The sequence below is a fragment of the Sus scrofa genome, chromosome 7 (genome assembly GCF_054392235.1).
Source record: "Sus scrofa isolate SSC_HxYL_T2T_F1_AM1 chromosome 7, Sscrofa_HxYL_maternal_Yorkshire_Landrace_v2.0, whole genome shotgun sequence".
NCBI lineage: Eukaryota > Metazoa > Chordata > Mammalia > Artiodactyla > Suidae > Sus > Sus scrofa.
In genome coordinates, this window is record NC_139389.1 from 35,723,564 (window position 1) to 35,750,036 (window position 26,473).

At 40.7% G+C, this 26,473-nt stretch overlaps 1 long non-coding RNA gene across 1 annotated transcript in view; it reads right to left on the reverse strand.

Annotated features, from left to right (window-relative positions):
* LOC102166539 (uncharacterized) overlaps positions 1-26,473 on the reverse strand; it is a 58,085-nt gene that overhangs the window by 29,662 nt on the left and 1,950 nt on the right. The gene's annotated exons all lie outside the window — the stretch shown is intronic.

Sequence of the window (26,473 nt, forward strand, 5' to 3'; positions counted from 1 at the left end):
CATAGGCCAGCGGCTGCAGCTCCGATTAGACCTCTAGCCTGGGAACCTCCATATGCCGCGGGAGCAGCCCAAGAAATGGCAAAAAGACAAATAAATAAATTTCACCTCCTCTAAGAGGCCCTTCCTGGTTACCTAATTTAAAGTAAATCCCCTTATTAACCTCCCTTTCACATCACCCCAGTCCTTTCCTTGACAGATATCTGCACAATCTGTAATTACATACTTCATCTCTTATTCACGTATTTTGATGTTTAACACCTCCTACTGGAAGCTCAATGAGGGCTGACCGTGCATATTTCATTTGCTATCGTGAACTAACAGCTAGTACAGAGACCAATGCACAAAAAGATGCTCAGTTAAAATTGTCTATCATACTAACATTTCAATGGATCCTGAGGTCAGGTTTATTTTGAATCCAAAGTCCTTTGATAGGCCCATACCTTTATGAGGGTAGGTATTTATATTCTAGGATGTATGCTAAGTGACTGACTTTTAGTTATAGCCTTTGTCAAATGCCCCTGATGGGAGGAAACTTGGGTATAAAATTAAGCAGTTTTTATACTTTGGACTTTGCTCAGTTTTGCCACTTCCTGCCCTAGTAAATCACTTCCCTTTACTGACCTACAGATGTCTGCTCTGTAAAATAGGGCAGAGCTCAACAGACTTGTGAGGATATTGTTTATAAGGTGTCTGTCACCAATAAGATGGCAAGGGTCAGACTTCCTGTCATGACGCAGCAGAAGTGAATCCGACTAAGAACTATGAGGCTTCGGGTTCCATCCCTGGCCTTGCTCAGTGGTTTAAGGATCTGGCATTGCCGTGAGCTGTGGTGTAGGTCGCAGACAGAGCTCGGATCTGGCATTGCTGTGGCTCTGGCGTAGGCCGGCCGCTGTAGCTCCGATTGGACCTCTAGCCTGGGAACCTCAATATGCCATGGGTGCAGCCCTAAAAAGCAAAAAAAAAAAATTAAAATAAAAAAATAAAATAAAATAAAGGCAAGTGTCCTTAAATATTCTTCTTGATAATGATATTGATAATAATAACAGTTCTGTCCATCCTGGGCCTTACCAGTCCAACAACACTCAGCTACCACCATCCAGCCTCTAACTGACAAGCCCAGTCCTAAGAGCCAAGCCAAGGCTATTAGAGACCCTGCAAATGAGCAGGGTGGATAGTTCATTCTTCTACCCTGAGCCTGGTATGCATCCCGGAGCCCAACAAATGGCAATCTGTCTCTAACCCCAGGCATCTTTGTTCAGCCTGTGTAACTTGGCTTTTGCACAAATTTCCTGGCTTGTGTGCCATTTTCCTATCCAGGACAAACATTCCCCTGAGACCCACCCATTTTTATTAGGGCTCAAACACGCTCCCAGTTACGTCTAGCCCCCTCCGTATGCTGAGAACCACAGTCCATCCAACAACATAGACCAACCCAAACCACAGCAACAATTCTAGCATCAACACTATAAACTCCCACGCTGCCCCCTATCCAGTAATCAGACCAAAGCCTGGCCCAGCTGCCTAATAGGAACCAGAAGTCCTTTCTGGAGAGTAGGAGATTGACTGCTGAGGCAGGCTGCAAGCTGGGACCGACTTGAAAAAAGGCATGTGGATAATCTGGGGAAGGACTGATAGGGTATAAGGTTGGAAATTGCTAACTCACAGCCCCTGGCATCCAAACCCTGCCTTCTCTCCTCCCCCATCTGTTGCAAAGGACCTAGCCAGCTGATGATGATAGCATCCACGGCCAAAGTCTTCAAAACACAGTCATAGCCTTGAAAACAGTTAAACATAACCATAACTATTCTCTGTATTTCTGGAAAGTCGAGTTCAGTTCAGGATTGAGGTCAATGACCTCTGAGTGTCCTGGCTTAGTGGTTTTGGCACAGTGTTTCAGCAAACTCTTCCTTGTTCTTAACTTCACTAGGTGGGGCTGACAAAAGCTAGTAAAAACTTAAACCCCTTTCTGATTGAGCAACTGTTAATGCCAATCAGAGGGAACCTGTTGACACATTTGGCTTCCTGGGCTAGAGAGCAAAGAAAAGCAACCATTAACCTAGGCTTTCAGTTAACTTTCTTCCCTCTGTGGCTCCAGGGTGAGCAAACTTTCTGCACGGGATCAAACAGTGAATATTGTAAGTGTTGCAGTCCACATACAGGCTGTTTCTTCTTCTATTTTGTCTTGCATCCTTTAAAAATGTAAAAGCTATTCCTAGCTCCTAGGCCACAAAGAAATAGCCCATGCTGTCCCAGAGGCAAGAGTATATTGACCATGCTCCAAACTAAAAATGCACGAATTTCTGCGTAGGAGCCTTCAAGCTGACAGTTCGAGCCAGAGTCCATTCATTTTATTTGGGATACTGTGCTCACTGGTAAAATTTCAATTACTCCTAAATGAGCTACCTAGCACTTATGAAAACAATTACACTGCTGGTAATTCAATGAGCTTATACTTAAGATTTGACCATTTTACTATAAGGAAGTTATGTCTCATATTTTAAAAATTTTAAAGCATTATTAGTATGTATTGATTTAAACTCTATCTCATCTTTCTACCTCCAGAACCATTCTAAGCTGAAAGTAGGCACTCATTTATTGTGTGTCATGGAGAAAAGGAGAGGCAGGAAGTTGGATGGTTGTGGGTTCATAAACACAAGAACCCAGGCTTGGAAACTGAGACCACAATCAAAGGGTCATAGCTCTTGACGATCACCTGCTTCACATACAAAACAAAGCAACTGTGAAGCCTGCTTCCAGTAAACAAGTAAAACAATTCTGTGAGAATCGCAGTGGTTGTACCCATGGTTACAAGGGTTTGTGCAGGTCCTCCGGGGTGGCATAAGGCAGGGATCCCCTATAGGTTTCTCAGGACTGTGAGCAACTTATCAAGCCAGGAAAGAGTTCTAAAATTCAATTTGAGGATAATGTGAGAAAAAGAATGCATGTGTGTATGTGTGACTGGGTCACTTTGCTGTGCAGTAGAAAACTGGCAGGACGTTGTAAACCAACTATAATGAAAAAAATAAAAATCATTATAAAAAATAAAATAAAATTGGTATTTTAATACATACAGCAGCTCTTTGAGATTCTATAATATTTGAGGTGTTAGAGAATTGTATGTAAAAGATATACATTTTTTTTTCCTGTCTTTTTGTCTTTTTTAGGGCCACACCTGTGGCATATGGAGGTTCCCAGGCTAGAGGTTGAATCAGAACTGTAGCTGCCAGCCTATGCCAGAGCCACAGCAATGCGGGATCTGAGCCTCATCTGTGACCTACACCACAGCTCACGGCAATGCCAGATCATTAACCCACTGAGCAAGGGCAGGGATCGAACACGCAACCTCATGGTTCCTAGTCGGATTCGTTAACCACTGAGCCACGACGGGAACTCCTGTATGTAAAAGATATTTATTTCAAACTTTAAGAGTCAAGGAAAGGGGGATAGTAGATTCCCTGCAGAAAAGGATTAAAAAGTTGAGGGCCAAGGGACCTCTTGGCTCTGGAAATCACAGAGTCAGTGACTGACCAGCTGCAAGAATCAGGTTGTGTCCCATCAAGGTTACCAAAAAGAATACAGTAAGCCACCTGGCTGAGATTTCTAGTCGTTGTGCAACCTTAGGCAAGCGGAGACTGTAACCCCAAAACTATGTGGGACAAGGAAATGGTTTTCCATTGAGGAGCAGCACCTTTCAATTCCAAGAAGTTTCAGAATCCAGCACAGAAATAGCTAAGATAATCAAAGCCATGTGTTGCTCTATGAGACTAGAGGATGTGTGCAAATTTAGTGTTTTCTGTATTGGGAATATTCAGGAGAATTAAGTCTATCGGCGTGCCAACCATGTAATTAAAATTTTAAATGTGGGAGTTTCCATCATGGCGCAGCAGAAACAAATCTAACTAGGAACTGTGAGGTTGCAGGTTTGATCCCTGACCTTGCTCAGTGGCTTAAGGATCTGGCATTGCTGTGAGCTATGGTGTAGGTCGCAGATACAGCTTGGATCTACACTGCTGTGGCTGTGGTGTAGGCAGCTGTAGCTCTGATTTTACCCCTAGCCTGGGAACCTCCATATGCCAAGGGTGCGGCCCTAAGAAAAAGCAAAAAATAATTAAATGTGTAATTGAGTACTCAATATAGACTTGTTATTTGGGATTGAAATCTAAATTTGAGGAGTTCCCGTCATGACTCAGTGGTTAACGAATCCCACTGGGAAACATGAGGTTGAGGGTTAGATTGCTGGCCTCGCTCAGTGGGTTAAGGATCCGGTGTTGCCATGAGCTGTGGGGTAGGGTGCAGATGCGGCTCAGATCCCACGTTGCTGTGGCTCTGGCGTAGGCTGGTGGCTACAGCTCCGACTGGACCCCTAGCCTGGGGACCTCCACTTGCCGTGAGTGCGGCCCTAGAAAAGACAAAAAAAAAAAAAAAAAGAAAGAAAAGAAAAGAAATCTAAATTTGAGAAGTAGAACTGTAATGTTTAGGAAAACTTTAAGTTTGCTACATTTAAATTTCGTGTGTTGGATTTATAGGAACTATTTAGCACAAGAAGATGTATTAATCAAATAATTTTTTTAGAGTTGAAGAACTAAAATATATGAAGTATCTAAATGCAGTATAAAATGCTTGATGATGTTTAATTAACAAATCGATAAAAAGATCCAAGTATTAGTCAAAAACCTTTACAAATGATTTTGCAAAAAACATTGGTTTATAAACAAAATAAGACTTAGGAGTTCCCATCGTGGCTCAGCAGTTAGCAAACCCAACTAGCATCCATGCGGACACTGGTTCAATCCCTGCTTCCTCACTGGGTTAAGGATCCAGTGTTGCCATGAGCTGTGGTGTGGGTCGAAGACGTGGCTCAGATCCCACATTGCTGTGGCTCTGGCATAGGCCTTCGGCTATAGTTCCAACTGGACCCCTAGCCTGGGAATCTCCATGTGTCTCCAGTGTGGTCCTAAAAAACAAAACAAAAACAAAAACAAAATAAGATTTATAAACTGAACTTTAAAGTTTAAGGAAAACTATGATTTTGAATCTGTAACTATAATAAATTTATTATTAACTTTTAAAGCTTAAACAACCTCTGACTTTTCTGCACTTAAAATAGCCCTGAAGTACACTGAGAAATTCACACTTAACAACTTAATCACTAGACTTAATTCCTTCTGCAATTCCTCTTATGACATGATTTATACACATTTCACAATTTTGGTTACCTCTTCTGGACAGTAATTTATCACTGAGCCTAAGGGCACTAATTGCAAAAATTCAAATTGATACTTATCAACTTGACATCCAAGAGCCGCTTAGTAATTTAAAATCAAGTAGTAATTGAAAACCAAGATGTCCTAGTACAATAATACAAGTTCTAGAATTAAGATAAAATGTAAAATAACTAAAACTTTGAGAAAACAGTTCAAAGTAATCTGCTAATTTAGAGCTTCTCTGTGTCACAGAAATTTAGTCACACAAGTTGGGACTTGGACCAATCAGCATGATCTATTGCCCCCCTAAAGCACATCCTGCCTCCAATTTGTAGAGGTTTAAATTTAAATTTAGCAGAAATACCCATCTAACATATTTTGACAAGTGGACATAGCAATGAAATAAAAACTAAACATATATGATATTTGTAGGCCGTTTTGAGACCCTTTATTCCAATCTGCAAATTTTTGTTTTGTTTTGTTTTGTTTTCATGGCTACACCCTCGGCATATGGATGTTCTGGGCCAGGGACTCTGAGCCACAGCTGCAATAATGCCAGATCCTTTAACCCACCGTGCCAGGCCAGGTATTAAACAGCTACCCAAGCCACTAAAGTCAGATTCTTAACCCACTGTGCCACAGCAGGATCTCCTACAAATGTTTCTTTTAGAATAGGAAAATAGTGCTGTTAACTTTATTTTCTAGTAGCCATAGTTTTATAAGGATAAAATAAATACATATGGTAATGACTATGAACATTTTCTGGAAGTTTAAAGTATGGTAGTCATTAAATCTTTGCTTCCACAAAATAAAATTAAAGTATGTGAATGGGGAGTTCCCGTCGTGGCTCAGTGGTTAACGAATCTGACTAGGAACCACGAGGTTGCGGGTTCGATCCCTGGCCTTGCTCAGAGGGTTAAGGATCCGGCGTCACCATGAACTGTGGTGTAGGTTGCAGACTCAGATCCCGAATTGCGGTGGCTGTGGCGTAGGCCGGTGGCTACAGCTCCAATTCCACCCCTAGCCTGGGAATTTCCATATGCCGCGGGAGCAGCTCAAGAAATGGCAAAAAGACAAAAAAATTTAAAAATTAAAAAAAAAAAAATAGGAGTTCCCGTCGTGGCGCAGTGGTTAACGAATCCAACTAGGAACCATGAGGTTGCAGGTTCGATCCCTGCCCTTGCTCAGTGGGTTAACGATCTAGCGTTGCCGTGAGCTGTGGTGTGGGTTGAAGAAGAGGCTCGGATCCTGCGTTGCTGTGGCTCTGGTGGTTAGGCTGGCGGCTACAGCTCTGATTAGTCCCCTAGCCTGGGACTCTCCATATGTCACGGGAGCGGCCCAAGAAATGGCAAAAAAAAATAAAAATAAAATTAAAAAAATAAAGTATGTGAATGGAAGATGGTCTCCAGTAACAAAGGAAAAGGACAGAGGAATCGCCCAATTAGCAATAAAGAAAGTTTTTATACAAATTTCATGTACAAATATGATTTCCCTTACTGTAATTCAGGGTTTCTTAGCTATCTAAGTCATAACTGTATATGAAAAAATTTAAGAATAAAAAAGGAATAAAGAGAAACATCTGCCTTTTGCCACATTCAGAGTAGCCAGTATTAGACTTGTCCTCCTACCATAAAGAAATAAACAAATGACAAATAAACAAGGCAATTATCTCCAGACGTCAGACACCAGGCAGCACAGGACTGAGATCCTTGAGAAGGGAAGCCCACAAAGTGAGTGGCATATTCACCCTGGTTCTTTGCCTAGAAAAACCTTCCATACCAGAAGGGCCAAGAAGTGGAGCCCAGACAGAGCACATCAGTTTTCTTGAACAGAAGAGGCAGAGCCTGAAGTTCAAGACGGCTAAACGTCTGGAATGTATAGGGCATGGTACCAGAAAGCAGGGAACCACAAAAATGAGTTCCTAGAAGTCTGCCTAGGAGCTCCCAGCAGATCCTTGGCTGAGGGCAGGGATGTACCGATCAGGGCAAAATTCCACATGGCCCCACCAAGAGAGGAGGCTGCTGCAGGGCTGAGTGCTGAATAGAGGCACCAGAAAAAGCTCAGTGCTGGAAGGCTTTGGAGTTCCAGCCTAGCCAGGATGGGGAGACCTTTCCAGGCTCTTTTAGCACCTCCCGAGACAGGAAGGTCATGTGATAGCAGGAAGTACTGTGGCCTCAAACATGGACATTTTTTTTTTTTTCCCACTGTACAGCAAGGGGATCAAGTTATCCTTACATGTATACATTACAATTACATTTTTTCCCTCACCCTTTGTTCTGTTGCAACATGAGTATCTAGACAAAGTTCTCAATGCTATTCAGCAGGATCTCCTTGTAAATCTATTCTAAATTGTGTCTGATAAGCCCAAGCTGCCGATCCCTCCCACTCCCTCCCCCTCCCATCAGGCAGCCACAAGTCTTTTCTCCAAGTAAAGATGGACATTCTTTAAAGCAGACGTTGACAAATCTTTCTTATAAGCCCAGATATTAAATATTTTAGGCTTATAAGTTTTATGATCTCTTTCCCAACCCTCAGTACTGTCAATACAGCATGAAAACAGCTATAGACCACACACAAATAATGACCATTGTATTCCTATAAAGCTTTGTTTATAGATACAAACATGATCTAAGTGTTTGTCTGCCAGTTTAGGCAGACAAGGGAGCTCTGGCTGTGGCTCAATGGGATCAGCAGTGGCTTGGGAGCACTGGGACTGAGGTTCAATCCCTGGTCCAGCACAGTGGATCCTGTGTTACTGCGCCTTCTTTCAGAGCTGTGGCTTGGATCTGATCCCTGGTCCTAGAGCTCCATATGCTTCAGGGCAGCCAAAAAAAAAAAGTAGCCATTATACGTATGTTTAAAGTTTTAATAGAAAAGATAAACACACTAAACAGGTAGGAAATTTCAGCACAGAAATGGAATTTATTTAAAAAAACAGTGGGAATTCTGTAACTGAAAATTACACTACCTAAAATAAAATGCTCATGAGATAGGCTTAACTGCAGGCTAGAGACTGAATTTAAAAAGTCAATGAGCGTGAAGACAAATCAAAATAAATCAGGCAATTTGAAGAACAAGAGAAGAAATTTTTTTTTGTTTGTTTGGTTGGTTGTTTTTTTTTTTTTTTTTGTCTTTTTGCCATTTCTTGGGCCGCTCCTGCAGCATATGGAGGTTCCCAGGCTAGGGGTCGAATCTGAGCCATAGCCACCGGCCTTTGCCAGAGCCACAGCAACCAGAACCACAGCAACTCGGGATCCGAGCTGCATCTGCAACCTACATCACAGCTCACAGCAACGCCGGATCCTCAACCCACTGAGCAAGGCCAGGGATGGAACCCACAACATCATGGTTCCTAGTCGGATTTGTTAACCACTGAGCCACGACGGGAACTCCAGAGAAGAAACGTTAATGAACAGTCTTGGTGACCTATTGGGCAATACCAGTAACCTAACATATCATCAGAATGAAAAGAGAAAGAGAACAGAGAGGGGAAAAAAAACTATTTGAGGGAAAGATGGAAGAAATGTTTACAAATCTGGATTTTTGAAAAATCATTTTACAGATCCAAGACAGTCAGTAAAGCCCATGCAAGATAAATATGCCAAGATGTACCATAGTCAACATGAAGACAAATCCAAAAAATGAGCAGAAAAATCTTAACAGAAGCCAGAGCAAAATATGCCCTATATTCAGGGGAACTATAATACAAACTCAAAATGATGTCTCAGCACAAACAATAGGACAAGAAGGCAGAAAATACATTGTAAAAGAGAGGCAAGAAAAAAAAAAATACTATCAACTCAAATTTCAAAATCCAGCATAGTTATCATTGAAACAGAGGGAGCATAAAATAAAGACAAATTCTGATAAACGAAATCTGAAAGAAGTTGCTGTTAGCAGACCTTCACTGTAAGAAATGCTAAAGCCATTTCTTCAGGCTGAAGGAAAAACAAAACCAAATGGAATCTCAGATTAAGAGGAAGGAATGAAGAACATGGAAAATACTAAAGGTGTATTAAAAGGATTTTTTTAAATCTTAGTTTCTTTAAAAGACAATTGCTTAAAGTAAAAGTAGTAATGTAGTGTAAAAGAAAACATAGGAAGAAGCTTTATGACACTGGATTCAGCAAGGATTTCTTAGATATAAAAGCATGGGCAACAAAAACAAAGATAGACAAATGGGATAATATTGAACTTAAAAACTGTGCATCAAGGAAACAGTTAATAGAATGACAAGGGCATCTACAGAATGGGAGAAAATATTTGCAAATCACATATCTGACATATAAGTTGGTATCTGGAAAATATAAGGAACAACTCAAAAACAAAAAACCAAATAATCTGAATTTAAAAATGGGGAAAAGAATTTGAATGACAGTTTTCCAAAGAAGATATAAGAATGGTCAACAAGCACATGAAAAAATGCTCAACATTATTAATCATAAAACAATCCCAGGTCAAAACCACAATGATATTATCACCTCATACCCATTAGGATTGTCCCCGTAAAAAGAACAGAAAATAAAAAGTGTTGATGAGGATGCAGAGAAATTGGAGCTCTTGTGCACCGTTGGTAGGAAAGTAAAATTGTGCAGCCATTATGAGAAACAATATGAGGTTCCCTTAAAAATGAAAAACAGGGGCGTTCCTGTCTTGGCACAGCAGAAACAAATCTGACTAGGAACCATGAGGTTGTGAGTTCAATCCCTGGCCTCGCTCAGTGGTTTAAGGATCTGGAGTTGCTGTGGCTGTGGTGTAGGCCAGCAGCTGTAGCTCCAATTGGACCTCTAGCCTGGGAACCTCCATATGCCATGGGTGTGGCCCTAAAAAGGACAAAAAGACAAATAATAATAATAATAATAATTAAAAACAGGACTACCATATGATTCAGCAATTCCACTTCTGAGTAAATATCCCAAATAATTCAAAGTAGAATCTCAAAGAGTAAGTGCATACCCACAGCAGCATTTTTCACCATAGCCAATAAGTGGAAGCAACCCAAATATCCAGCAGCAGAGGAACAGATAAAGAAAATATGGTATATACATACAATGAAAGATGAAAAAGTCTTAAAAAAGAATGAAATCCTGTCACATGCTAAAATATAGATGAACCTTGAGGACATTATGCTCAGCAAAATAAGCCAGTCACAAAAGTGTGACTAAATCCAAGCCCGTTCTGCTCACTACACAACAGGCCAATAAACCAGGCCACGATTTGCTGGGGCAAGAGATGATGACTTTCAATTGGAAAGCCAGCAGACCAAGAAGATGATGGACTAATGTCCCAAAGAAACATCTCCCCTCAGTCAGAATTCAGGCTCTTTTTATACAAGAAAGGGGAGGAGGAGCACTTAGTTGTGGCAGACTTGTTAGTGAGGAAATCTTTTGCTCCTGTTGTTGTCCATGTAGGTCAGGTCACCACCTTCCTATAAACCTCCAACAAAACAAATGTTATTCTCTATTCTGCAACTTTTTATCTAAAAATGTAATACTCTTAAAGGCCAGAGCCTTAAGAATAGCCTATCCTATATATTTCAGGCTAGAGGCAGCATCCTTTTACAAAAGGTGCAGAGACAGGATGACTAAGCACAAGTGACAGAAGACAAAGGTTAACATTGCAGGAAAAGGAACAGATCTGATATGGAGCCAGATTTGTTCTTCCCTATTACAAAGTAGTCAAAATCATAGAAACAGAAAATAAAAAGATGGCTGCCAAGGGAGGGAGGAATTAGTGTGCAGTGGGTACAGAATTTTAGTGTTGCAAGATGAGAAAGTTCTAGAGAGCTGTTGCACAACAATGTGAGAATACTTAACACTATTGAACTGTATACTTAAAAATGGCTAAGAGGGAACACTGGTTTTTACCACAATTAAAAAAAAAACCCAAAACACATAAAATAATTAACTAAGGATTTTTAAAGAAATAAAGCAACTGCTGAGAATGATGGAAATGACAGCCAATCATGAGATATATACACAGTTCACTCTCCATAAACACAGCAAATTCTAAAGGACAGAGAGTATGTTTTGATATCTTCCTTAGCTCCTCTTTCCTAAAAGTCTTAGTGGAGGAAGAGACTAGTTAGGGTTCACCCTGTTTTCTTCATATGACTCACCACATATTTATGCGACTCAATCTTTTAGATACTGTTTTTTTGCCTTGGGATCTTCAAGAGTGATTTCAGAGAGTTAGCTTTGCTTTTAGCTTGTTCACAGAAATTCTTTTTTTTTTTTTTTTTTTCTTTTTAGGGCCATACCTGGGGCATACAGAAGTTCCCAGGCTAGGAGTCGAATCAGAGCTATAGGCCTAGGCCACAGCCACAGCAATGCCAGATCCAAGCCACGTTTGCAGCCTACACCACAGCTCATGGCAATGCTGGATCCTTAACCCACTGAGCGAGGCCAGGGATCGAACCTGCAACCTCAGGGATACTAGTTGGGTTCGTTTCCACTGAGCCACAATGAGAACTCCCAGGAATTCTTTTAAGACTGAGTTGGTATCAACCAGTCATGATGAAAGGCTTTGTCTATTCCTGGCTGTGAATCACTGAGCTCTGTCACTGCATCTGTGAGACTGGAAATACAGTGTCCTTTCTGCAGACCGTCATTTTGCATGCCATGACTAAGTGTGTGTGTGTGGTTTCAAACCTATTTCACTTCCTACTTGGAGTGAAAGCCAGAAATAAATGGCCTGTTGACTGTGTTACTATTAAACATTTTTCTCCTTCTTGCATCCCGCCGTCCTGCCAACAGTTGCTAGGAATTGGGACAAGTCTATTTCCTCAAGCAATGTTGTGTAAGTGGCCATAAATTGTCCGAAGTGACACACACAGTCATAATTGGAACCAGAACTAGAATGTACTTTTTTTTACTACACATTGAATACTATTTCAGCTATATTTCTTGGCTATCGTTATTGATTATTGGTTAGTATTAATTCCAATTTTCCCAGATGTTTAAGTTTAAAAGATTATTTTCAGAGTTCCCTGGTGGCTCGGTGGGTTAAGGATCCAGCATTGTCACCGCTGTGGCTTTGGTTGCTGCTGTGGCATGGGTTCAATCCCTGACCCAGGAACTTGCATGCCACACACACACATGGCCAAAAATAATAATCGTAATATAAATAAATAAATAAATGTTTTCTTTATTTTTTTAAAAGCCTAATAGTAAAAAAACTAACCAAAATAATAACACTCACAATTATCACAATTTCATAAATGTAGGAACAGAGAGGAAAATTAACCTTTATTGAGTGTCTACTATTTGACAGACCTGTACATACTTTATCTTATTTAATCCATCCTCGATACCCTGGAGGGCATTGATTGTGATGTAAATATTCTTCTCTACATTTGACAGAACAGGAGACTGAGGATGAAAGAAATCAAGTCACTAAAGTGCATTTATTGACATCATACCTTGGCTCCCATCCCTCCGTGGTCCAGGACAGCCCCATGGAGCATCATTCGTTTGTACTTCAGTTGTGTATCTGTCACAGTGCCTCAGTGAGTTCCTGGATACTTCCCATACAGCAAGAACAGAGAGGTAACAGGCCAGCCAGAGATACAGAGTTTAAAAAAAAAAAAATGCTGTAAGCAATGAGGAGTCATCCAACAGTTAAAAGGTTGATCTTTACAGAATCGTAATTCTACAGTAGACACTGGACAGCTTGGGGGTAAGAAAAATTGCCAAGCAAATATGGGGATGAAAAATTCCAGCAGACTACAAAAAATAGCTCTCGAGAATGTGCAAAAAATTAGAAAACAAACATTTGAGTTTCAACATAGGCAATTCAAAGCTAAAACTATGAAGAGAGAAAAGCAATCTGTGCTATTTCCTATAGCCATACTAGTACACTACTACATTTTAGTAGTATATTACTAGCTATAACAGAGATTATGGTTACTATTAGCTATAAAGTAGATATGGAGCTCTAGAAAATAAATGAAGAAATCATTAAGCTCTAGAAATTATCACAGATGCAACTAGATCATATTTTTAAATGAATAAGGTTTCACATACACGGTCACATTTCCACGCTCTCTGGCCCTTTCAGATTAAGTCATCCGGGGCATTTTTCTTTGCAGCTTCGGGGCAGGTACTGCCTGGCAAAATGAAAAGGACAATGGAGTCAAGTGCTTGGCATTTCAGGCCTTGGCTGGCACAGAGACAGATGATTTGGGAACACACATTCTCTGGACTGCAGCGAGAGAAAGCTAAAGAGAACTGGATTTATTCAAGAGCTTTTGAGAGGGAGGAACTGACAGGGTTGGTTAATTTAGGACCATGGTAGAGGTGAGGTAGAAGTTAAAGATGGTTCCCAAGTTTCTCTCCTGGGTAACCAGATGGATGTTAGTGTCATTTACTGCAGTTTCAACCATAGAAGGAGCTGACAGATTGGGGGTGGGGAGCAGAGGGGAGAAGTATTTTGCCTTTAGTCTGGGACAGGTTGAGATTAAGACATCAAGAAAAGCTGCTCAGCTGATGGTTTGATTTCTAATGCTCAGGAAAGAGATTTCAGCTGAAGACATTAATTTGGAAAACATTACTGTAGAAGATAAGAACCTAGGCAAGGGATGAGACTGCCCAGGAACAAAAAGACTAGAAGGTGACCCAGGACCTACCCTGAAGGAACACCAATATTTAAAGGACTGAGAGATACAAAAAAACCCTCAAACGAACAAGAAAACCAGAAGATGGGAGCATGACAGAAGTTACAAGAAGAACATATTTAAAGAAGGAATTGGTCATCAGTGTCACGCGCGGCTAAGATGTGAAAATAGAAGTTTGAAGTGTCCACTGGATTTAGCAATACCGAGTCCTTTGTGACCTTGATGAGAAGCACTTGGTTGGCATGGTAGAGCAGAAACCAGATTCCAGTAGGCTGAGGAGTATCACACAACAAAGAGCACAGATACAACTGCTGCACCCACTTGGGCTCATAGCCAAAGACTGTAACTACCACATCCTGGAATGTATCCCTTGGAGCCATCACATAGAGGGGATGAGTAGCTGGATTATGGGTAGACAGCAAGTATTAACTCATCATGGTAAATTGTCTTCAGTTTTCTATTTATTTTTTAATTAAAGCATAGTTGACTTACAGTGTTGTGTCAATTTCTGCCGTAAAGCATAGCGACCCAGTCATACATACATTCTTTTTTTCATACTATTTTCCATAATATTCTATCCCAAGAGATTGGATATAGTTCCCTGTGCTGTACAGCAGGACCTCATTGCTTATCCATTCTAAATGTAAGTTTGCATCTACTAACCCCAAACTCTCTGTCCATCCCATTCTCTCCTACCTCCCAGTAATTTTCATATAAAAAACACAGCCTGTTTCTTAATCAAAAGGCAATAAATACTACTCATTAAGTAAATATTGACTTGTAGTGTATTAGGCAGAACCAGACTAAAAGCCAAGACAATCACCTGTTCTTTTATTCATCTGTTATCTGGAAATCTTACACCTAACCAATTTCAATTTCAGATCAGTACTAGAGATAATAAAAACCAGAAATGATCTCCACCAGTTCCCAAACAGGTTGTATACAATAAATACTACATTCTAAATGTAATAGTTTGTATCTACTAACCCCAAACTCCCTGTGCATCCCACTCCCTCCCATATATTAAATACTTCCAGGGTTCCTATCATGGCTCAGGGTTAACGAATCTGACTAGCATCCATGAGGATGCAGGTTTGATCCCTGGCCTCGCTCAGTAGGTTACGGATCCAGCATTGCCAGGAGCTGTGGGGTAGGTGCAAACGCGGCTCCGATCTGGCGTTATCATGGCTGTGGTGTAGGCCAGCAGCTACAGCTCCGATTGGACCCCTAGCCTGGGAACCTCCATATGCCACAAGTGTGTCCCTAAAAAGCAAATAAATAAATAAATAAATACTTCCAGTTTTTTGTTTGTCAGACCTCAATAAAGTTTGTTTTTTTTAAGATCTCTACCAATTATTTATATCCTCAGGTAAAAACATCAATAGAATTGACAGGCAGTCTTAAAAAATATTACATTAGAAGATTACCTATATACCTATATTTTTACTTCCTGAACTCATCTTAATTCTGTAGTTAGAGTAGGTTAATTTTTTTTAAGTTTTAAGAGATTAAAAATTACAATTATAGGAGTTACCGTCGTGGCGCAGTGGTTAACGAATCCGACTAGGAACCATGAGGTTTCAGGTTTGATCCCTGGCCTTGCTCAGTGGGTTAAGGATCTGGCATTGCCATGAGCCATGGTGTAGGTCGCAGATGCGGCTCGGATCCCGCGTTGCTGTGGCTGTGGTGTAGGCCGGCGGCAACAGCTCCGATTCAACCCCTAGCCTGGGAACCTCCATGTGCCACGGGAGCAGCCCTAGGAAAAGCAAAAAGACAAAAAAATAAATAAAAATGTAAAAAATAATTACAATAGTATCAATTGCTTTTACTGCATAACAACACCCCCTAAATGGAGTGACTTAAAACAATACGCATTTACTATTTTCCACAATTCTGTGCGGTGGAATGACTTCAACCCCAAACTTCCCCATGGGTAGCTCTGGTCTGGGTCCTATAAGTCACTCATGTACTTATTGGTAGTTAATGGTGCAGCTGCAGTCATAAGGTCTGGGATAGCCTGGTCTCATCTCTGGTGGTTGCCATATGTTAGCCAGAGTGACATGGTCATGGCCATGTGTCTTCATCTAGCAAGGGAGCTCAAGCTCGACCACGTGGTTCCAAGTACAGCAAGACAGCAAGTCCTAATGCACAAGCAGTTTTCAACTATCTCCTTAACAGTACCTTAGTTGATGCCCTGTTGGCCAAGCCCAGGTTTACTGGGTGGAGACACAGAATTAACTTTTGGTGGGAAGACCAGGGATTGACATTGCAAAAGGGCACACAAACAAGGATGAAATCATTAGTGGCTATTTTTGCCACCTACCACAACTATGTTTTGCTTAATCTATAAAATACTCTAGGACCTTCCTCCTAATTCATTTAAAGGAATCATAAATATCATGAATCGTATATACACCACATATTCTTTTTTTTTCTTTTGTGGCCCCACCTACAGATTCTTAACCTACTGAGTGAGGCCAGGGATCAAACCTGCACCCTCAAGGAGACTATATTGGGTTCTTAACACAATGAGGCAGGATGGGAACTCCTATATACCCATATATTCAAAATAGAAGTACTTTCCTTCTTCTTTTCTTTAGAGGCGGTGCTAAAGCACAGTGAAGGAATGGTGTTCTGGGGCTTTGAGTTCCTAAAGGGTCGGGTCCGTGTCTGTCTCTGCTCTATATCCTCAACACTATGACAGCTTCATTTGAATGAATGAATGATTTGTTCCCTAAATCTACTAACATAAAAAAGCAAGGAAAAAAAAAAGCATGATAAGGACTACTGACCCTCACAGATCTTGAATTTCAGGACTTTCTAAGAAGAGAAGGGGGGAAATCACGTAAAATTAGAATATACAACAATATGTACTTTTGAGTTTAATTTTATTGGTTTTCAGGTTCTGGACTCTTTTCTGTGTTGTTTATAAATATAACAGAAAAAAAGAGCTAAAGAAAAAAAACAAGCCAGTGCCTATTCTTTCAAGGTTCTACTTTTTTTTTTTTTTTTTTTGCTTTATAAGGCCACACCCACAGCATATGGAAGTTCCCAGGCTAGGGGTCAAATCAGAGCTACAGCTGCTGGCCTATGCCACAGGATCCGACCCACATCTGCAACCACTGCCCCAGCTCATGGTAACGCCTTTGCCCGACCCACTAAGCAAGGCCAGGGATCGAACGCACCTCCTCATGGATACTAGTTGGATTCCTTTCAGCTCTCCACAACGGGAACTCCCGAGGTTCTACATGTTAGAAAGATATTTACTTGTAATTTATGCTAATACTTAACTGTCCTCCACTGAAAGAGCTAAAGGAAACAGAACTTGGGGAAGGCAGAAATCTGACCTTTACAGAACCCACTCCATGTCAAGTTAGTCAGGCTCTGGCCCTGGCCAGACTCTTCTTTCACGATGGCAACTCCTCCTTTGTATCTCTCACTTGTGGGGCATCAGATAACAATATGCTTGTAAATGATCCTTATTGATCACTTAGGCATCTTTGGTCTCACTGGTTTAATATAATCTCCAGGGAGGGAGGAGACAGGGAAGAGAATAAAATAAATCTATCTTTGTTGAAATATTAACTTGTTTCTGGTGACCTTTGGCTAGTGCATTTCATTACAAGAAACAATTCCTAAGAAAAAACACTGGAAGCAGACTTCCTCCAAAGAGAAAGACTGTGTACTTCTTCAAAATGTGTGGGGTGAGGTAGGCTTATGTACCCATCAATGAGCCATAAAAATTGTTCTTGGGAGTTCCTGTCGTGGCTCAGTGGTTAACGAATCCGACTAGGAACCATGAAGTTTTGGGTTCGATCCCTGGCCTTGCTCAGTGGGTTAAGGATCTGGCATTGCCGTGAGCTGTGGAGTAGGTTGCAGACGCGACTCGAATCCTGCATTGCTGTGGCTCTGGCATAGGCTGGCGGCTCCAGCTCCGATTAGATCCCTAACCTGGGAACCTCCACATGCCGCGGGAGCGGCCCAAGAAATGGCAAAAAGACAAAAAAAAAAAAATTGTTCTTCTCTGGTCATAATCATAATGGGCCTTAGGAGAAATCAATGAACCAGGGAAACTCAAGCCCATAGGGAGTGACTTTTATTTTTTGTCTTTTTTTGCGTGTGTGTGTTTTTTAGGGTGCATCTGCAGCATATATAAGTTTCCAGGCTAGGGGTCTAATCAGAGCTATAGCTACTGGCCTATACCACAGTCACAGCAACGCCAGATCAGAGCCACATCTGCAACCTACACCACAGCTCATGGCAACAACGGATCCTTAACCCACTGAGCAAGGCCAGGGATTGAACCAGCATCTTCATGGATAGTGGTCAGGTTCCTTACCACTGAACCACAATGGGAACCTCCAGGAGTGGCTTTTAGAGATGGGCTGTGTTCTGCCTCTTCTTCCTAGTCTCTAGTTTTGAGTCTCTTTGTACGGTATGGAGAGAACTTGGAGGGAAGAGAAGGAAAATCCTCAGTAAACTTTGAGAGTTGATTCAGACCAAGTGGCAGTTTCTATTACTGTGTGCACACAAGTCTCTTGTCAATCATACTTTGAAAGGAGGCTAATTCCTCACATAAGGCACATAACCTATTCTGAAGGTATCTGAAACTTTTTCACAGTAAAAGTTAAATATATGAGAAAACATAACAGCATTACCCATGCCCAGCCTAAAGATTAAAATGCTAAGGGTAAAACTTGAGGTACCTAGGAGAGGCAATTTAGGGGGCCTGGGGCATATCTTATCCATCTCAGGGCTCTGTGTTGAAAGCCCCAAAGAGAGTCTCCTTTTATAAATGCAGCCTGCATCTGGAAGGGTTGCAAGAAAAGTGCTATCTTCAGAAACAAGCCAAGCTTCAGATGAAGGGGAAAAAAAAAAGGTTGAAACCCTGAAGGTAGAGAAGAGATTATTAATAACCACTTAGTGAAGAATTCTAGAGGAAGCAACTAGAAGATGATAGAGAGATGAGAAAGAAGGGAGAAAGGGAGGAGAGACTGGATCAGAGGAGAAAAATCATGGTAAATTGGTACAACCACTATGGAAAACAGTATGGAGGTACCTCAGAAAACTAAATATAGAACTGCCATATGGGCCAAATTCCCACTCTTGGGCCTAAATCCAGACAAAACTTTCCTTGAAAAAGATACATGCACCCCATATGTTCATTGCAGCACTATTCACAATAGCCAAGACATGGAAACAACCTAAATGTCCATTGACAGATTAATGGATTAAGAAGATGTGGTATGTATATACAATGGAATACTACTCAGCCATAAAAAGAACAAAATAATGCCATTTGCAGCAACATGGATGGAACTAGAGACTCTCATACTAAGTGAAGTCAGAAAGAGAAAGACAAATACCATATGATATCACTTATATCTGGAATCTTATACACTGCACAAAATAACCATTCCACAGAAAAGAAAATCATGGACTTGGAGAACAGACTTGTGGTTGCCAACGGGGAGGGGGGAAGGAGTAGGATGAACTGGGAATCTGGGATTAATAGATGCAGACTATTGCCTCTGGAATGGATAAACAATGAGATCCTGCTGTATAGCACAGGGAACTCTATCTAGTCACTTACAATGGAACATGATGGAGGATAATGTGAGAAAAAGAATGTATACATACGTGTGACTGGGTCACTTTGCTATACAGTAGAAAACTGACAGAACACTGTAGACCAATTCTAATGCAAAAAATAAAAATCATTTTAAAAAGAAAAGTAAGAAGGAGTTCCCTTCGTGGCTCAGCAGTTAATGAACCCGACTAAGATCCATTAGGATTCGGGTTCAGCCCCTGGCCTCACTCAGTGGGTTAAGAATCCAGCGTTGCTGTGAGCTATGGTGTAGGTCACAAACGCAGCTCAGATCCTGCATTGCTGTGTCTGTGGCATAAGTTGGAGGCTTCAGCTCCAATTCGACCCCTAGCCTGGGAACTTCCATATGCTGTGGGTGCGGCCCTAAAAAAAAGCAAAACAAAACAAAACAAGAGTAGGGAGATGATAAATACTCAACGACTTGTATTTTGGTAGTGACCAAGACCAATGGGCATACCAATTTAAATAAAAATATCCTGATAACACCTTAATGCCGAAGGCTTGACTGGAAGTGAAACAGCAACTCAATGAGTTCCTTTGGAGGACAAATGGAGAATGAGAAGACAGCGGTCTTCTCAGTCCAACCCAAAGAGCCCCTTAAACTCACCTTTAAAAAAGAGCGTTTATAAAATACACATATCCCGGCCCCTTTCAAACCATTAAACTAGAAGCACTGGGAGCAGATCTAAGCACTGGCAGTTTTTGGCGATGGTATTCTTTTTAAGATCCTCAGGTACAGCCAGGGTTGAGAACCAATGGTTCTCGAAGTTGGTCCTGGGCCACCAGCGTCACCATGGCCTGGGAACTTGCTAGCCAAGCAAATTCTCAGGCATCACCCCAGGCTTACTGAATCAGAAATCTAGGAGGGGGGCCAAGCAATCCATGTTTTAACAAGCTCTCTAAGTTATTCTGAGCTGAAGTTTGAGAACCTATGTATATGGGATGTGGTGGCAGCCACAAAGAGGCAGCTACAGCTGTATCTATGAGTATCCTTCCCATCAGCATCTTATGAGAATTCTTAATGCCAAAACCCTCTTTACATTTAATTGTTAGCAGTGTGATAGGCAAAAAAAAAAAAAAAAGAAAATAAGTTGTTTGTCTTACTTAGATTGAGCATGTTTTCATATGTTTATAGTTAACATTAATCTTGCATGGTACAGTTCAAATTGATTTATTTGATTTTAGTTTAAAATAAAAATAGAGCCAGTTACTGTCAAGCAGAGAAGCAAAGGCAATGAATAGTTGCAAGGGGGTAACAAATGCTCCATCTAGCTTGCTCTATGAAGGGTAAAGATAGTGTCCTAGACACCAACTTTCAGCCAATAAAGTGAACATAACATCTATTCATATTCTTTATTTTTATAAAAAGAGAAAGGGAACCCGCCCTCAAAAAAAAAAAAAATTAAGGGAAAGAAAACTAAAAGGAAATTCCTCAAATTAAACAAGTTTAAATATTGGCAGTATGTGGAGTAAAACACACAAAGAAATGTGGTATATATTTCCCGAAAAAGGCTAGCTGTTCAATGGAAGGAATCATGTTTCTGTACTTTTTTAAATAGAACTTGTCATAGTCAGGGTGGTCCATAAGTTTTAAATAATAACAATTTGCTCTCCAATCTGGCCTCATTTAGCTTCCTTTTTCACTTTTAACATCTTGAATTTCTCCCAGTGCTTAGTTTGCAATTCACTCCCAAAAAAAAGAACTAAGAACAAACATGTTGGGTGGGGGGAGCAAAATAAAACAATAGCTTCTTCAAGTTTGGGCTCAACTAACAAGTAAATCATTTATAAGGGAAAAAAAATCTTCTTCAACATACAAACTATTAATTCAGATCTTTGTTATTGCTTACTTAGGCTAGTAACTGTTTCCTTCCTCTTTTTATTGTGCTCTGCTGCAAGATTAGTTTTCTTCCAGCAAAACTCAAAAGCTCTCAGTAACCTATTCCCCTCTGCTAGGCCACAAAGTACGATAAGATGTTTAGTGGAGACAGGGCAAGGGGAATCAGCTCTGGGGAGACTGCAAAAGAGAGGATACATTAATCTTAAAAACTGTGAATAATCTCTGGAGAGACTAAAGGCCATTATCAGCTCTGGGTGGAGGGGCATGCAGAGGTGGAATAACAGGTGAGAGAGATGCTATTTGTTTCTGTTCTGCCTCTCCTAGATTTCTTTTGGACTACTGCCCACCCTGTCCCCCCTGGGAGTCAGAAGCCACCAGCTGACCAGCTGCCCTGAGACCCACTCCTCTCAGCCTCTTCGCCAGCCCGCATAAGGAATGGCTAATTACATCTAACAGGGCGTGAGCTGTAGTATCTCATCTGGTACCCAATAACTCTAGGGGACCATCCACTCACAGCCTGAAACCTGAGGTCAGAATCACTATAAAAGGAAAACCACAAACTGCACAACATAGATTGAATCAAGCAGACATACTAGAACAAATAAAGAATTTTTAAAAAGCACAACCACTGTTGTCAAAAAGATACTGGTAATATGAAGCAAGAAAAAAAGTCAAAAAGAGAGCCAAATGGAAAGATTCAGTATATTTAAAACAGCAATAACCACAACAGCAGCACTTAAAGATAGAATAGTGGATGGGATAAATAGCAAACAGACTATAACTAAAGAATAAATTGCAAAACTGAAAGAACAGACTAGGGAAATCTCCCAGAAGGGAGGGAAAAAAGGGATAGAGAGATAAATATAGAAATAAGCAGTTAAATCTAAAAAAAAAAAAAAAAGGTACAAATGAACTTATTTACAAAAGAGAAACAGACTCACATACTTTGAAAACTAACTTAAGAGTTACCAAAGGGGAGAGATGTCTGGGGAGGCTAAATGAGGAGTTTGGGATTAACATATACACACTACTATACACAAAATAAATAATCAACAGGGACCAACTGTATAGCACAGGGAACTCAAAGTGATATAATGAGCTATACGGGAAAAAAATCCGAAAAAGAATGGATATATGTAAATGTATGATTGAATTACTTTGCTGTACACCTGAAACTAACATAGCAGTGTAAACCAACTAAACTCCAATATAAAATAAAAATTAAATTAAAAAAAGAAAAAGCTAAATGCATGAAGGATAAAAGCAGACATGCAGACATAATGAAAACAGGAATCCAAGGAAGAAAAAATTCAAGGGAGGGGAAAATATTTAAGGAAATAATAAAAATAAATATCCCTGAATTAAAGAAAGATGAAAGACCTCAGACTAAAGAATAGAGTACCAAATAAGAGAGAGTAAGAACTCAGATACAGTATTGGGAAATTTAAGCACATCAAAGAGAAAGAAAATTCTAAGAGCTTCCAGAGAAAAAGAACATCTTCTATAAAGCTACAAGAATCAGATTTAACGGCAACAAGGACAGGATCCAAATAGCTGGGGATTTTTCAAATATTTTGTTACTGGCTTCTAATTTAACTCCATTATAGTCTGAAAACCTATGTCGACAATAATAATAATAATAATAATAATACAACCTGCAAGTTGACAGTTAAGTTTTATTTGAGGTGAAATTTGGACTTAAGCCCGGTAGAGAGCATCTCAGGTAGCCCCGAGAAACCCCTCCAAGAAGTGGGGGTGGGCAGCTAGGATAAATGAGTTTTTGTGACAAAGAGAAGGTAGTAGGAACAAAAGGTTTACTGATAACCAGATTTACAGAAAAAGATTTATAGAAAACCAATTTCCATGGGAAGATGTAAGGGTCTGGGCTTCCTGGAATCACTCCTTTGATAGGCCCTCTGATGTGGGCCAGGCTTGGTCTCTTTCCTGAGTTCTCTCAGGGCTCACTGGCCCACCCTTGGGAGTGGCTGTTCTCACAGAAGGTATCTTTTGCTTTGTCCGCTAACTACTGCCCCAGATAGCTCTGAAATACTGCCCCAAAAAGGAAAGGAGAAATATCAAGATAGAAGTCTTAAGGGTGAAGGGGCAGGAGCATGCGGCCTGCACACATCTTACAGAAGTTTGCTACTAGTCACACACATCGGTCATCGTTAAGGGATTTTAGTGTTTTTCTAGATATGAGGAGATTTAAGAATTGGGCTCCTGAAATCTTCTAAAAATTCTTATCTGAAGACCTGTTCTTCCAGTTTTCCCAGAGCACAGAGGGCCTCACTCCTGGTCTCCATCCTGAGCTTTGTTCAGGGGGTGCTGTGGGTCGGCAGCAGCAGTGGCTCATGTCTTACTCCCTGTAGAGGCTGATGGCAAGTGCCAAACTTCAGTTCACACCTACTTTGGATGATTTGCATCCTTTTAAATGTATTGAGACTTTTGTCTTATGGCTCAAAATACGGTCTATCTTGAGCACACACTTCACCCAACAAGATATACAGACGGCAAATAAGCACATGAAAAGATGCTCAACACAATCAGTCCTTAGGGAAATGCAAGATAAAACCATAATGAGGAGTTCCAACCATAACGAATCTGACTGGGAACCATGAGGTTGCAGGTTCGATCCCTGGCCTTGCTCAGTGGGTTAAGGATCCGGCGTTGCCATGAGCTGTGGTGTAGGTTGCAGACTCAGCCCGGATCCTGCATTGCTGGGGCTCTGGCATAGGCCGGTGGCTACAGCTCCGATTGGACCCCTAGCCTGGGAACCTCCATACGCCGTGGGAGCGGCCCAAGAAATGCCAAAAAGACAACAATAATAATAATAATAAAACCATAATGAAATACCTCCACACACCAACCATACCAAGCATTTCCAATGACACAGAGGAACGGGAACTCTCACATACTGCTGGCTGGAATGTGAAAAGGTTCAACAACTTAGAAAAGTAGTTTGTCAGTTTCTTAAAAAGTTAAACATACACCTAACCATCTGACCCAGCCATTCCACACCAATGTGCTATCAAAAGAAAAAGAAAGTATATGTCCATACAAAGACTCGTAGGTGAGGGTTCACAGTAAATTGACTGGTAATAGCCAGAACCAGAAACAATCCAAATGTTCATTATCAAGTGACTGGATAAACAATATAAATTCCTTTATGTAATGGACTTACTACCCAGCAATACAAAGAAATGAACTTCTGATACATGCAATAACATAAATGAACTTCAAAATAATGCTAAACAAGACAAACGGAAGAGTTCATACTGTTTGACTGATTTACGCTAAATTCTAGAAGATGCAGCTACTCTATAGGGATAAAAACAGGTAAGTGGTTGCCTAGGGATGGGGAAGAAGAGCAGAGAGGGGTGGGAGCAGGATTATAAAAGAGCAGGGAGTTCCCTTGTGGCGCAGTGGCTAATGAATCCGACTAGGAACAATGAGGCTGCAGGTTCGATCTCTGGCCTTGCTCAGTGGGTTAACTGTGAGCTGTGGTGTAGTAGGTTGCAGACGCGGCTCGGATCCCGTGTTGCTGTGGCTCTGGCGTAGCCTGGCAGGGCAGCTACAGCTCCGATTGGACCCCTAGCCTGGGAACCTCCATATGCCATGGATGCAGCCCTAAAAAAAAAAAATTAAATTAAAAAAAATAAACTATGCAGTTTACTGTACCTCTATCAGGTGATCAGAAAAATACAATTTTGTCTGAAAAAGACAGGTGAAATACAGACCCCAATTTTTATTTTTTAAAAATGAGCAAAGAGAGAAAATAAAACATAAAAATACATATTTATAATAATCTAGAAGTACAACTTTAGATAATATCAACACAGTGGTGGACAGGAGAAGCCAAGGGATTTGAGATACACCTATCAGTTGGAATCTAGCCAGGAGGCAGAAACACACAACCATCTTAATAGAGAGAAGTTAAAGTCATTAAGGAATTGTTAGCCAGGTTTTCAAGAACTAGAAGATCAAAAAGGGAAACATTACCACCACATCAAGCCTTCTGTTCTCCAGCAGTGGAGTCTGTTCCAGTAGCAAGTTTGGATCTAGTTTGCAAGGTTCCTAACATTCCCCCAGCCAGCCTCAGAGTGACCTTCCAAGAGCAATGCCCCCTCCCCAGAGCTCTCAGTCTTGCTCTGCAGGGCTCCTCCCGCAAATTTATAGCTTTTAATAATTTCCATCTCCTCTAATATTCTACAGAAACACTGGGGAAATACGAATACCACTTGTTTAATAAATAATCAAGGATTTTCACTAATTTTTTAGGATAATACCATTGACATTATGTTCCCCCACCCATAAAAGTCCTTATCCTTTAAAGATGCACGCTTGAAATATCTATGATTGAATAATATAACAGTTGTGACCTTTTCAAAGTAATCTGATGGGAGGGATTGCTCAAGTAGGGGGACTATAGGTAAAACAAGGTTAGACATGAATTGATCATTATTACAAATGGATGATGCACAGGAGTTTATTTATGTTTGAAATTTTCCACAAAGAAGGTACTTTTTAAACTTTTTACAGCTGAACCTATGGCATATTTCCCCACGGCCAGGGTCAAATGAGAGTTGCAGCTGAGGCCTATAACCATGGCAACACCAGATCGAAGCCAGGTGTGTGACCTATGCCACAGCTTGTAGCAACACTGGACCCTTAACCCACTGAGCAAGGCCAGGGATAGAACCCATATCCTCAAGGAGACCCTAATGAAGGGTATTTTTAAAAGGATGCACACAATAGTATTTAAACAATAAAAACTCATACATGAAAAGTATGACTATCAAGTGTATGAAATGGTTGCCATAGCTGGGAATGGAGACAGAAGGAATAAAAATGAATGAGTGAATGAATGGATGAATGAAACAGAAGGATACAGCACAGACCCATGGCCAAACTTTGCTATGAAGTAAGGAGTTTACAAAACAATAGTCTCAATCCGCAGCACAAAGAGGACACAACAAAACCAAGTCCCAAGTCTTTAGATTGGCATTATAGGTCTTCTAGATTTGGATTTGACCTACCCTTTAAAACTTACTATTTTTATCATTCACCTTCAAAATCGAACGTTCCTTCGAAATGGAATAGTCAGTGTTGACTATGAGCCAACATATTTTTGATTCCATGATGTAGTTTCTAATGGTCCTACAGGCCCAAACTGAGTCCATGTCCCAATCTGGACATAATAACCTTTC